The sequence below is a fragment of the Protomyctophum parallelum genome, assembly GCF_964188405.1.
Source record: "Protomyctophum parallelum genome assembly, chromosome: 1".
NCBI classification, from domain to species: Eukaryota; Metazoa; Chordata; class Actinopteri; order Myctophiformes; family Myctophidae; genus Protomyctophum; species Protomyctophum parallelum.
This window is the reverse complement of record NC_139697.1, coordinates 2,382,356-2,397,167: the sequence shown is the minus strand read 5'-3', so window position 1 is coordinate 2,397,167 and position 14,812 is coordinate 2,382,356.

Sequence of the window (14,812 nt, the reverse complement as noted above, 5' to 3'; positions counted from 1 at the left end):
TAAAGTCCTGGTACTGTCTGCAGCACTCATAAAGTCCTGGTACTGTCTGCAGCACTCATAAAGTCCTGGTACTGTCCACAGCACTCATAAAGTCCTGGTACTGTCCACAGCACTCATAAAGTCCTGGTACTGTCAGCAGCACTCATAAAGTCCTGGTACTGTCTGCAGCACTCATAAAGTCCTGGTACTGTCTGCAGCACTCATAAAGTCCTGGTACTGTCTGCAGCACTCATAAAGTCCTGGTACTGTCTGCAGCACTCATAAAGTCCTGGTACTGTCTGCTGCACTCATAAAGTCCTGGTACTGTCTGCAGCACTCATAAAGTCCTGGTACTGTCTGCAGCACTCATAAAGTCCTGGTACTGTCCGCTGCACTCATAAAGTCCTGGTACTGTCCGCAGCACTCATAAAGTCCTGGTACTGTCTGCAGCACTCATAAAGTCCTGGTACTGTCTGCAGCACTCATAAAGTCCTGGTACTGTCTGCAGCACTCATAAAGTCCTGGTACTGTCTGCTGCACTCATAAAGTCCTGGTACTGTCTGCAGCACTCATGAAGTTCTGGTACTGTCCGCTGCACTCATAAAGTCCTGGTACTGTCTGCTGCACTCATAAAGTCCTGGTACTGTCTGCAGCACTCATAAAGTCCTGGTACTGTCCGCAGCACTCATAAAGTCCTGGTACTGTCTGCAGCACTCATAAAGTCCTGGTACTGTCTGCAGCACTCATAAAGTCCTGGTACTGTCTGCAGCACTCATAAAGTCCTGGTACTGTCTGCAGCACTCATAAAGTCCTGGTACTGTCTGCAGCACTCATAAAGTCCTGGTACTGTCTGCAGCACTCATAAAGTCCTGGTACTGTCTGCAGCACTCATAAAGTCCTGGTACTGTCTGTAGCACTCATAAAGTCCTGGTACTGTCTGCAGCACTCATAAAGTCCTGGTACTGTCCGCAGCACTCATAAAGTCCTGGTACTGTCCGCAGCACTCATAAAGTCCTGGTACTGTCTGCAGCACTCATAAAGTCCTGGTACTGTCTGCTGCACTCATAAAGTCCTGGTACTGTCTGCAGCACTCATAAAGTCCTGGTACTGTCTGCAGCACTCATAAAGTCCTGGTACTGTCCGCAGCACTCATAAAGTCCTGGTACTGTCTGCAGCACTCATAAAGTCCTGGTACTGTCCGCAGCACTCATAAAGTCCTGGTACTGTCTGCAGCACTCATAAAGTCCTGGTACTGTCTGCAGCACTCATAAAGTCCTGGTACTGTCTGCAGCACTCATAAAGTCCTGGTACTGTCTGCAGCACTCATAAAGTCCTGGTACTGTCTGCAGCACTCATAAAGTCCTGGTACTGTCTGCAGCACTCATAAAGTCCTGGTACTGTCTGCAGCACTCATAAAGTCCTGGTACTGTCTGCAGCACTCATAAAGTCCTGGTACTGTCCGCAGCACTTATAAAGTCCTGGTACTGTCTGCAGCACTCATAAAGTCCTGGTACTGTCTGCAGCACTCATAAAGTCCTGGTACTGTCCGCAGCACTTATAAAGTCCTGGTACTGTCCGCAGCACTTATAAAGTCCTGGTACTGTCTGCAGCACTCATAAAGTCCTGGTACTGTCTGCAGCACTCATAAAGTCCTGGTACTGTCCGCAGCACTTATAAAGTCCTGGTACTGTCTGCAGCACTCATAAAGTCCTGGTACTGTCTGCAGCACTCATAAAGTCCTGGTACTGTCCGCAGCACTTATAAAGTCCTGGTACTGTCTGCAGCACTCATAAAGTCCTGGTACTGTCCGCTGCACTCATAAAGTCCTGGTACTGTCCGCAGCACTCATGAAGTCCTGGTTAAAGCCCATACTGTCGGCCCAGGCGGTGGCGTAACCGTCTGGGCACCCGACTGGTATAATCCAGTCGCGGTGTGCCGCGGCTTCGACTCCCGAGCCCGACACGGCCTTTACTGCATGTCTTCCCCCCTCCATCTCTCTCTCCCGTTTCCTGTCAGCCTACTGTCTGTCTGTCCCTTCAAAAAAACAATAAAAGGCGTAAGCCGCAAAAAATATCTTAAAAAGAAAAAGAAAAAAGCCCATACTGTCTCCACTATAGCTAAATGTTGCGTTCCAAGTTCAGACGGGTAAAAAGGCAGTTGTTTTACAGACGGGTACAAGGGCAGTTGTTTTACAGACGGGTAAAAAGGCAGTTGTTTTACAGACGGGTAAAAGGGCAGTTGTTTTACAGACGGGTAAAAGGGCAGTTGTTTTACAGACGGGTAAAAGGGCAGTTGTTTTACAGACGGGTAAAAGGGCAGTTGTTTTACAGACGGGTAAAAAGGGCAGTTGTTTTACAGACGGGTAAAAGGGCAGTTGTTTTACAGACGGGTAAAAGGGCAGTTGTTTTACAGACGGGTAAAAGGGCAGTTGTTTTACAGACGGGTAAAAGGGCAGTTGTTTTACAGACGAGTAAAAGGGGCAGTTGTTTTACAGACGGGTAAAAGGGGCAGTTGTTTTACAGACGGGTAAAAAGGCAGTTGTTTTACAGACGGGTAAAAAGGCAGTTGTTTTACAGACGGGTACAATGGCAGTTGTTTTACAGACGGGTACAAGGGCAGTTGTTTTACAGACGGGTAAAAGGGCAGTTGTTTTACAGACGGGTAAAAGGGCAGTTGTTTTACAGACGGGTAAAAGGGCAGTTGTTTTACAGACGGGTAAAAAGGGCAGTTGTTTTACAGACGGGTAAAAGGGCAGTTGTTTTACAGACGGGTAAAAGGGGCAGTTATTTTACAGACGGGTAAAAAGGGCAGTTGTTTTACAGACGGGTAAAAGGGGCAGTTATTTTACAGACGGGTAAAAGGGCAGTTGTTTTACAGACGGGTAAAAAGGCAGTTGTTTTACAGACGGGTAAAAAGGGCAGTTATTTTACAGACGGGTAAAAAGGGCAGTTGTTTTACAGACGGGTAAAAGGGCAGTTGTTTTACAGACGGGTAAAAGGGGCAGTTGTTTTACAGACGGGTAAAAGGGCAGTTGTTTTACAGACGGGTAAAAAGGCAGTTGTTTTACAGACGGGTAAAAGGGGCAGTTGTTTTACAGACGGGTAAAAGGGGCAGTTGTTTTACAGACGGGTAAAAAGGCAGTTGTTTTACAGACGGGTAAAAAGGCAGTTGTTTTACAGACGGGTACAATGGCAGTTGTTTTACAGACGGGTAAAAGGGCAGTTGTTTTACAGACGGGTAAAAGGGCAGCTGTTTTACAGACGGGTAAAAGGGCAGTTGTTTTACAGACGGGTAAAAGGGCAGTTGTTTTACAGACGGGTAAAAAGGGCAGTTGTTTTACAGACGGGTAAAAGGGCAGTTGTTTTACAGACGGGTAAAAGGGGCAGTTATTTTACAGACGGGTAAAAAGGGCAGTTGTTTTACAGACGGGTAAAAGGGGCAGTTATTTTACAGACGGGTAAAAGGGCAGTTGTTTTACAGACGGGTAAAAAGGCAGTTGTTTTACAGACGGGTAAAAAGGGCAGTTATTTTACAGACGGGTAAAAAGGGCAGTTGTTTTACAGACGGGTAAAAGGGCAGTTGTTTTACAGACGGGTAAAAGGGGCAGTTGTTTTACAGACGGGTAAAAGGGCAGTTGTTTTACAGACGGGTAAAAGGGGCAGTTGTTTTACAGACGGGTAAAAAGGCAGTTGTTTTACAGACGGGTAAAAAGGGCAGTTGTTTTACAGACGGGTAAAAGGGGCAGTTGTTTTACAGACGGGTAAAAGGGGCAGTTATTTTACAGACGGGTAAAAAGGGCAGTTGTTTTACAGACGGGTAAAAAGGCAGTTGTTTTACAGACGGGTAAAAAGGGCAGTTGTTTTACAGACGGGTAAAAGGGCAGTTGTTTTACAGACGGGTAAAAGGGGCAGTTATTTTACAGACGGGTAAAAGGGCAGTTATTTTACAGACGGGTAAAAGGGGCAGTTGTTTTACAGACGGGTAAAAAGGGCAGTTGTTTTACAGACGGGTAAAAAGGCAGTTGTTTTACAGACGGGTAAAAAGGGCAGTTGTTTTACAGACGGGTAAAAGGGCAGTTGTTTTACAGACGGGTAAAAGGGCAGTTGTTTTACAGACGGGTAAAAGGGCAGTTGTTTTACAGACGGGTAAAAGGGGAGTTGTTTTACAGACGGGTAAAAGGGCAGTTGTTTTACAGACGGGTAAAAAGGGCAGTTGTTTTACAGACAGGTAAAAAGGGCAGTTGTTTTACAGACGGGTAAAAGGGCAGTTGTTTTACAGACGGGTAAAAAGGGCAGTTGTTTTACAGACGGGTAAAAGGGCAGTTATTTTACAGACGGGTAAAAGGGGCAGTTGTTTTACAGACGGGTAAAAGGGCAGTTGTTTTACAGACGGGTAAAAAGGGCAGTTGTTTTACAGACGGGTAAAAGGGGCAGTTGTTTTACAGACGGGTAAAAGGGCAGTTGTTTTACAGACGGGTAAAAAGGGCAGTTGTTTTACAGACGGGTAAAAGGGCAGTTATTTTACAGACGGGTAAAAGGGCAGTTGTTTTACAGACGGGTAAAAGGGCAGTTATTTTACAGACGGGTAAAAGGGGCAGTTGTTTTACAGACGGGTAAAAGGGGCAGTTGTTTTACAGACGGGTAAAAGGGGCAGTTGTTTTACAGACGGGTAAAAGGGCAGTTGTTTTACAGACGGGTAAAAAGGGCAGTTGTTTTACAGACGGGTAAAAAGGGCAGTTGTTTTACAGACGGGTAAAAAGGGCAGTTGTTTTACAGACGGGTAAAAAGGCCAGTTGTTTTACAGACGGGTAAAAGGGCAGTTGTTTTACAGACGGGTAAAAAGGGCAGTTGTTTTACAGACGGGTAAAAAGGCAGTTGTAAAGGGCAGTTGTTTTACAGACGGGTAAAAGGGCAGTTGTTTTACAGACGGGTAAAAGGGCAGTTGTTTTACAGACGGGTAAAAAGGGCAGTTGTTTTACAGACGGGTAAAAGGGCAGTTGTTTTACAGACGGGTAAAAGGGGCAGTTGTTTTACAGACGGGTAAAAAGGGCAGTTGTTTTACAGACGGGTAAAAGGGCAGTTATTTTACAGACGGGTAAAAGGGCAGTTGTTTTACAGACGGGTAAAAGGGCAGTTATTTTACAGACGGGTAAAAGGGGCAGTTGTTTTACAGACGGGTAAAAAGGGCAGTTGTTTTACAGACGGGTAAAAAGGGCAGTTGTTTTACAGACGGGTAAAAAGGCCAGTTGTTTTACAGACGGGTAAAAGGGCAGTTGTTTTACAGACGGGTAAAAAGGGCAGTTGTTTTACAGACGGGTAAAAGGGCAGTTGTTTTACAGACGGGTAAAAGGGGCAGTTCTTTTACAGACGGGTAAAAGGGCAGTTGTTTTACAGACGGGTAAAAAGGGCAGTTGTTTTACAGACGGGTAAAAAGGGCAGTTGTTTTACAGACGGGTAAAAAGGGCAGTTGTTTTACAGACGGGTAAAAAGGGCAGTTATTTTACTGACGGGTAAAAGGGCAGTTGTTTTACAGACGGGTAAAAAGGGCAGTTGTTTTACAGACGGGTAAAAAGGGCAGTTGTTTTACAGACGGGTAAAAGGGGCAGTTGTTTTACAGACGGGTAAAAAGGGCAGTTGTTTTACAGACAGGTAAAAAGGGCAGTTGTTTTACAGACGGGTAAAAGGGCAGTTGTTTTACAGACGGGTAAAAAGGGGCAGTTGTTTTACAGACGGGTAAAAAGGGGCAGTTGTTTTACAGACGGGTAAAAAGGGGCAGTTCTTTTACAGACGGGTAAAAGGGCAGTTGTTTTACAGACGGGTAAAAAGGGCAGTTATTTTACTGACGGGTAAAAGGGGCAGTTGTTTTACAGACGGGTAAAAGGGCAGTTGTTTTACAGACGGGTAAAAGGGCAGTTGTTTTACAGACGGGTAAAAAGGGCAGTTGTTTTACAGACGGGTAAAAAGGGCAGTTGTTTTACAGACGGGTAAAAGGGCAGTTATTTTACAGACGGGTAAAAGGGCAGTTGTTTTACAGACGGGTAAAAGGGCAGTTATTTTACAGACGGGTAAAAGGGGCAGTTGTTTTACAGACGGGTAAAAAGGGCAGTTGTTTTACAGACGGGTAAAAAGGGCAGTTGTTTTACAGACGGGTAAAAAGGCCAGTTGTTTTACAGACGGGTAAAAGGGCAGTTGTTTTACAGACGGGTAAAAAGGGCAGTTGTTTTACAGACGGGTAAAAGGGCAGTTGTTTTACAGACGGGTAAAAGGGGCAGTTCTTTTACAGACGGGTAAAAGGGCAGTTGTTTTACAGACGGGTAAAAAGGGCAGTTGTTTTACAGACGGGTAAAAAGGGCAGTTGTTTTACAGACGGGTAAAAAGGGCAGTTGTTTTACAGACGGGTAAAAAGGGCAGTTATTTTACTGACGGGTAAAAGGGCAGTTGTTTTACAGACGGGTAAAAAGGGCAGTTGTTTTACAGACGGGTAAAAAGGGCAGTTGTTTTACAGACGGGTAAAAGGGGCAGTTGTTTTACAGACGGGTAAAAAGGGCAGTTGTTTTACAGACAGGTAAAAAGGGCAGTTGTTTTACAGACGGGTAAAAGGGCAGTTGTTTTACAGACGGGTAAAAAGGGGCAGTTGTTTTACAGACGGGTAAAAAGGGGCAGTTGTTTTACAGACGGGTAAAAAGGGGCAGTTCTTTTACAGACGGGTAAAAGGGCAGTTGTTTTACAGACGGGTAAAAAGGGCAGTTATTTTACTGACGGGTAAAAGGGGCAGTTGTTTTACAGACGGGTAAAAGGGCAGTTGTTTTACAGACGGGTAAAAGGGCAGTTGTTTTACAGACGGGTAAAAAGGGCAGTTGTTTTACAGACGGGTAAAAAGGGCAGTTATTTTACAGACGGGTAAAAGGGGCAGTTGTTTTACAGACGGGTAAAAGGGGCAGTTCTTTTACAGATGGGTAAAAGGGCAGTTGTTTTACAGACGGGTAAAAAGGCAGTTGTTTTACAGACGGGGTAAAAGGGCAGTTGATTTACAGACGGGTAAAAGGGCAGTTGTTTTACAGACGGGTAAAAAGGGCAGTTGTTTTACAGACGGGGTAAAAGGGCAGTTGTTTTACAGACGGGTAAAAAGGGGCAGTGTCATCTAATACCGACGAGACATTTGCGTTTGTTTTGGATAATCAGTGTTTCGTGCTGTCTCAAGGCTGTCGACAAACAGACACAGAGAGTAGGCCTACATAATAATTAGACACACACACATGCAGGTCACAGGGGGATGCGTGTCTCTTTTTAAGGCGAGACACCCCAGGTGAATAGGGAAAAAAAGTTAAATAATAGCTATCACAATGAAACTTCTCCAGTTGATTACTTATATAAAAAATAAGATTTTTTGTATTACAAGTTTTCTGAAATTATATGTTTAAATATGCAAATTAGGCATTATATGCGCTAATTTGCATACATTTCGAGGACGATAAATCTGAAGATCGGATAAAGCCAGGTTCAAAAGTATCATTTAATTTTGTTGACACATTAGAGACAAAGAAAATTACACATGGGATTTTTGATATCTCTAATTAAAATAGTGTCAACAGGCATAAAAAACCCATTTTCGGCATGTTTTTAGGTATAAAATATGATGTAAATCAGGCTGTGAATGATATATCAACAAATCAAAATAAACATCTAAATCTGTATTTTTAATGTGTATTTTGCTTTAGTTTGAAAGAAAACATGTTTAGGAAGCAAAATAGCAAAAAAAAAAAAAAAAAGAAAAATCATGATTTCACCTTAAGACAATGCTTGCAGTACTCGGAAAACGCAAGTTGTTGAAACGTGACACGCCGAGGAGGAGTATATATATATATATATATATATATAGGCCTACACTGTACGACGTAATGCGGATTAGTGTCGATGATGCCCAGCAATTATTTCCAATGTCACGCCACCGCGGTGCATTAGCTCCCATGTGAAACGGAGACCAGAGGGAGCAGGGCAGATGATTGAAACATGAGTGTCGGGGGCAGAGATGCACTTACATTTGAGTCGTCTACAGTAGAGCTGACACACTCCGCTCCACTATAGCGTTACAGCGCGGTCTCTTGATGGTCCTCGTGATTATTAAGGGAAACGTTGCCTGTTGGCGCATCAGGGCTGGACCGGAAACACAGGACGTACCGTGCATAGTCCCCCGTGGGCCGCGACCGTCCGTAGGGGGCCGCCATGATTATTATTATTATTATTATTATTTCTTTGACTTGTTTTTTGACAGGCCAATAGGCGGCAGGCCACCAGGAAAGGTCGGGGGCGTGCTGCCTTTCTGCCATCATGATCATTTCACTGTACCTGTATCAGCGAGTGATTAAAATTAAACCCTCTTCTGTCTGTCTGATTGATTGAAATATTTATTAACAGTTTGCAGAATTTACAGTACATTTCAAGCACAAACTCAATACAAAGACTGTTAACTGTGAGTGGACGACCCAATTAAGCATTACACTTGTTTACAACAGGGTCCACATTGTTCAATTCATCAAAACATTTAGAGACATACAAATAGACATTTCTATGTAGTTAAAGAACAGAACAGGAATTCATCATATAGGAAGCAAAAAGGGAAAAGATACATATACAGTGAGGGGAAATGGGGGGGGGGGGGATTCAGATCTTACAGAGGCCAGTTTCGAATTGCAGCCGTCCGTAGGTGCCCTTTGAGAGCGGTTTTGAAGGAGTCAAGGGATTCACATGTCTTAATGACTGTTGGTAGGGCGTTCCACATTTTGGTGGCATAGGAGCGAAAAGAATTTAGTCCCTTGTTTGTGCCGAATCTGGGTTGTACATGGTTTGTTGCACTCCCTCTGGTGTTGTGGGTGTGGACTTCGTTTACATTAAGGAAGTATTTAGACAGGTACATGGGTATCTTAGTGAAGTATTTAGACAGGTACATGGGTATCTTAGTGAAGTATTTAGACAGGTACATGGGTATCTTAGTGAAGTATTTAGACAGGTACATGGGTATCTTAGTGAAGTATTTAGACAGGTACATGGGTATCTTAGTGAAGTATTTAGACAGGTACATGGGTATCTTAGTGAAGTATTTAGACAGGTACATGGGTATCTTAGTGAAGTATTTAGACAGGTACATGGGTATCTTAGTGAAGTATTTAGACAGGTACATGGGTATCTTAGTGAAGTATTTAGACAGGTACATGGGTATCTTAGTGAAGTATTTAGACAGGTACATGGGTATCTTAGTGAAGTATTTAGACTGGTACATGGGTATCTTAGTGAAGTATTTAGACAGGTACATGGGTATCTTAGTGAAGTATTTAGACAGGTACATGGGTATCTTAGTGAAGTATTTAGACAGGTACATGGGTATCTTAGTGAAGTATTTAGACAGGTACATGGGTATCTTAGTGAAGTATTTAGACAGGTACATGGGTATCTTGGTGGTAGCTTTTTTTGGTGAATCCTTTGGCCAGCAGCATTCTTGTGAGAGCAACAGAGGGTTGTTGTAGTCGTCTGAATTGGTTTGTATCAGTTATATTGTTCTGTAATAGTGGTGGTATTAAAGGCTTGTGTGTGTGTGTGTGCCTCGACGGAGCGGGCGGTAGAGGTTCTGCTATCTGCACGCTGGTTGTGGTGGGCCGGGCTGGTTCTGCTATCTGCATGCTGGTTGTGGTGGGCCGGGCTGAAAATGACCATGCAGGCCGATTCTTCGTCCCAGTCCAGGCCTGCCTGTTGGTGCAGGGATGAAACTTGTGTCATGTTTTGTTTGATGGATTGATTGATTGAATACTAATTAGTCAGAAATGCAAACCACCTGCTGGCACTGCAGTCCGACATCAAGGCTAAAAGGATAACACAAAACAAAATCCTGGGGACTTTCTTTCCACGGTAATGGGGCAGTTAGAACTATAGGCCAACAGGCCGACCTGCCACAGACGGCATGAGTGGCTCAGGGGTAGAGCTGCCGGTTGGGATCCCAGCCTGGCTCCCCAAAAAAAAAGAATACAGGGAAGCAGCTTTTTGCTTCTACGGGTCGACGGCATGGAACAAACTCCCACTGTACCTTCGACAGGCAGCCTCTGTAGTTTAACAAACTCCCACTGTACCTTCGACAGGCAGCCTCTGTAGTTTAACAAACTCCCACTGTACCTTCGACAGGCAGCCTCTGTAGTTTAGCAAGCTCCCACTGTACCTTCGACAGGCAGCCTCTGTAGTTTAACAAACTCCCACTGTACCTTCGACAGGCAGCCTCTGTAGTTTAACAAGCTCCCACTGTACCTTCGACAGGCAGCCTCTGTAGTTTAACAAACTCCCACTGTACCTTCGACAGGCAGCCTCTGTAGTTTAACAAACTCCCACTGTACCTTCGACAGGCAGCCTCTGTAGTTTAACAAACTCCCACTGTACCTTCGGCAGGCAGCCTCTGTAGTTTAACAAACTCCCACTGTACCTTCGACAGGCAGCCTCTGTAGTTTAACAAACTCCCACTGTACCTTCGACAGGCAGCCTCTGTAGTTTAACAAACTCCCACTGTACCTTCGACAGGCAGCCTCTGTAGTTTAACAAGCTCCCACTGTACCTTCGACAGGCAGCCTCTGTAGTTTAACAAACTCCCACTGTACCTTCGACAGGCAGCCTCTGTAGTTTAACAAACTCCCAATACCTTCGACAGGCAGCCTCTGTAGACATTTTCTTTAAAGCTCAGCTCAAGACCCACTTCTACAACATTGCTTTTAATTGATCTTTTATTTTTTGTTATTCATGTCCTCACTGTATTGCATTACTGCTCTTGTTTTTTAATGTTTATGCCTTGCTTTTTTCTCCATTGCTCTGTAAAGCACTTTGAGCTGCATTTCATGTCATGAAAGGTGCTATACAAATAAAGTTGTATTATTATTATTATTATTATTATTATTATTATTATAAGTTAGTGTCCTTGAGCAAGACACTATATAGCAGCCCTAAATTGCTCCCGATGTGCAGGTTGGTGTCTTAATGGTTTCCTCCGCCTTTGGTGTGTGGACGAACGTGTGCACTGTGCATGTGACGCACAATCTATGTAAAGGTGTGTGAATGTGTGCACCCATGCATCTATGTAAAGGTGTGTGAATGTGTGCACCTATGCATCTATGTACAGTGCCTTGGATAAAGGATAAAGGATAAAGGATAAAGGCACCAGCATTTAGCATTTAAGTGCAGGCCTAAACAGAGGCTTCTTTGTGGTCATCCAAATGACGACTGAATCCAGATGACCAATCATTTTGACAGCAGCGCTACTGCTTTTGAATGGGTCATATTCCCTATAGCGCCTTTATCCAAGGCGCTTTACATAGATTGTGCATTACATTCACCCATTCATTCACACACACATTCATACACCTTTACATAGACTGTGCATTACATTCACCCATTCATTCACACACCCATTCATACACCGATGGCGGCGGAAGCCATGCAAGGCACCAACCAGCACATCGGGAGCAATTTGGGGTTCAGTGTCTTTGCCCATGAGGACATGTAGACAGGAGGAGGAGCCGGGATTCGAACCGCCGACCCACGGATCATTGGACGACCTGCTCTACCTCCCGAGCCACAGTCGCCCTACAGTGTGTGACAGCAGTGCTGTACCAGGTTGACTCACAGACTCTGGGGTTCAAACAGCAGTGCTGTACCAGGTGGACTCACAGACCCTGGGGTTCAAACAGCAGTGATGTACCAGGTGGACTCACAGACCCTGGGGTTCAAACAGCAGTGATGTACCAGGTGGACTCACAGACCCTGGGGTTCAAACAGCAGTGATGTACCAGGTGGACTCACAGACCCTGGGGTTCAAACAGCAGTGATGTACCAGGTGGACTCACAGACCCTGGGGTTCAAACAGCAGTGATGTACCAGGTGGACTCACAGACCCTGGGGTTCAAACAGCAGTGATGTACCAGGTGGACTCACAGACCCTGGGGTTCAAACCTGCCGTATCCAAACCAGCCAAAGCGTCATGGGATGATTTCACAATCGCGGAGGAATAATATTGGCCTTTGTTTCCCTTTCAATGTTTTTATTGGACTGTCTCAATTATTGACATTACATTACATTACATTACATTACATTACATTACATTACATTACAGACGTACATAAAACAAAAACAAAAAACATTACAAAAAAAACTCATACATTATATACAGTATATATATACTCCCATCATACAGTTGAACTCATACATTGTGGGTCTTACAGAACATTGTGGGTCTTACAGAACATTGTGGGTCTTACAGAACATTGTTGTCAGACAGACAGTGATGGAAATCTGACCAGCTCTGACCCGGTTGATTTCCATGTTACGGGCAAAAAACATGTTCCTGGAGAGGCAGCATTTGAATGGGTCTCAATGAGGCTTAATGGAGTTGGAAATGAATGGGTCTCAATGAGGCTTAATGGAGTTGGAAATGAATGGGTCTCAATGAGGCTTAATGGTGTTGGAAATGAATGGGTCTCAATGAGGCTTAATGGAGTTGGAAATGAATGGGTCTCAATGAGGCTTAATGGAGTTGGAAATGAATGGGTCTCAATGAGGCTTAATGGAGTTGGAAATGAATGGGTCTCAATGAGGCTTAATGGAGTTGGAAATGAATGGGTCTCAATGAGGCTTAATGGTGTAGGAAATGAATGGGTCTCAATGAGGCTTAATGGTGTTGGAAATGAATGGGTCTCAATGAGGCTTAATGGTGTTGGAAATGAATGGGTCTCAATGAGGCTTAATGGTGTTGGAAATGAATGGGTCTCAATGAGGCTTAATGGTGTAGGAAATGAATGGGTCTCAATGAGGCTTAATGGTGTTGGAAATGAATGGGTCTCAATGAGGCTTAATGGTGTTGGAAATGAATGGGTCTCAATGAGGCTTAATGGTGTTGGAAATGAATGGGTCTCAATGAGGCTTAATGGAGTTGGAAATGAATGGGTCTCAATGAGGCTTAATGGAGTTGGAAATGAATGGGTCTCAATGAGGCTTAATGGTGTTGGAAATGAATGGGTCTCAATGAGGCTTAATGGAGTTGGAAATGAATGGGTCTCAATGAGGCTTAATGGAGTTGGAAATGAATGGGTCTCAATGAGGCTTAATGGAGTTGGAAATGAATGGGTCTCAATGAGGCTTAATGGTGTAGGAAATGAATGGGTCTCAATGAGGCTTAATGGTGTTGGAAATGAATGGGTCTCAATGAGGCTTAATGGTGTTGGAAATGAATGGGTCTCAATGAGGCTTAATGGTGTTGGAAATGAATGGGTCTCAATGAGGCTTAATGGTGTAGGAAATGAATGGGTCTCAATGAGGCTTAATGGTGTTGGAAATGAATGGGTCTCAATGAATGAGGCTTAATGGTGTTGGAAATGAATGGGTCTCAATGAATGAGGCTTAATGGTGTTGGAAATGAATGGGTCTCAATGAGGCTTAATGGTGTTGGAAATGAATGGGTCTCAATGAGGCTTAATGGTGTAGGAAATGAATGGGTCCTCAATGAGGCTTAATGGTGTTGGAAATGAATGGGTCTCAATGAGGCTTAATGGTGTTGGAAATGAATGGGTCTCAATGAATGAGGCTTAATGGTGTTGGAAATGAATGGGTCTCAAATGAGCTTAATGGTGTTGGAAATGAATGGGGTCTCAATGAGGCTTAATGGTGTAGGAAATGAATGGGTCTCAATGAGGCTTAATGGTGTTGGAAATGAATGGGTCTCAATGAGGCTTAATGGTGTTGGAAATGAATGGGTCTCAATGAATGAGGCTTAATGGTGTTGGAAATGAATGGGTCTCAATGAGTCTTAATGGCGTTGGAAATGAATGGGTCTCAATGAATGAGGCTTAATGGTGTAGAAATGAATGGGTCTCAATGAGGCTTAATGGTGTTGGAAATGAATGGGTCTCAATGAGGCTTAATGGTGTTGGAAATGAATGGGTCTCAATGAGGCTTAATGGTGTAGGAAATGAATGGGTCTCAATGAGGCTTAATGGTGTTGGAAATGAATGGGTCTCAATGAATGAGGCTTAATGGTGTTGGAAATGAATGGGTCTCAATGAGGCTTAATGGTGTTGGAAATGCAAATGGCAGTTAAAATAATGGCTATAGCGCTCAGCTATAGGCCTCGATAACCACCCACTGAGTCAATCCAACAACATCTAGTTAAACTTTTGGGTGATTCAAGAAGGGAAAGATGTAATAGTCGAAAAATAAAGCCGTCACGCCCAGCTGAACGGCAGGATAGATCCATAGACTCTGGACTACTAAACTCCAGTAAAGCACCTCTGTTGTGAATGACTCATTCTGCACCTGAAGATATATACAATATATATATATATATATATATATATAAAAAATATATATATATATATATATATATATATATATACTCTTACTTTAAGAGTCCTTTGCTGCTGTGCGCGCGTCAAAGCCATGATCTCAGTGCACGCATGCACGCACGCAAGGCTCCCTGGGTAATTGCACACACACACACACACACACACACACACACACACACACACACACACACACACACACACACACACACACACACACACACACACACACACACACGCATTACACACATGCACACGCCTCCTCCTTCTCACGCGGGCTTGGGGGGGGGGGAGGGAGGGAGGGGTGGTTGTGTGCACGGCCCCGCCCGTGTGCGCGCGCACGACACGCACACACAAAACAGGCCTTATAGGCCAGACCATAATAGTCAGTCAGCACCATCCCCCCCCCTCCCCCCTCCTCCCCAGCCTCCACCCCTCCCCCCGCCTAACAACACCGCAACATCCCATAATATG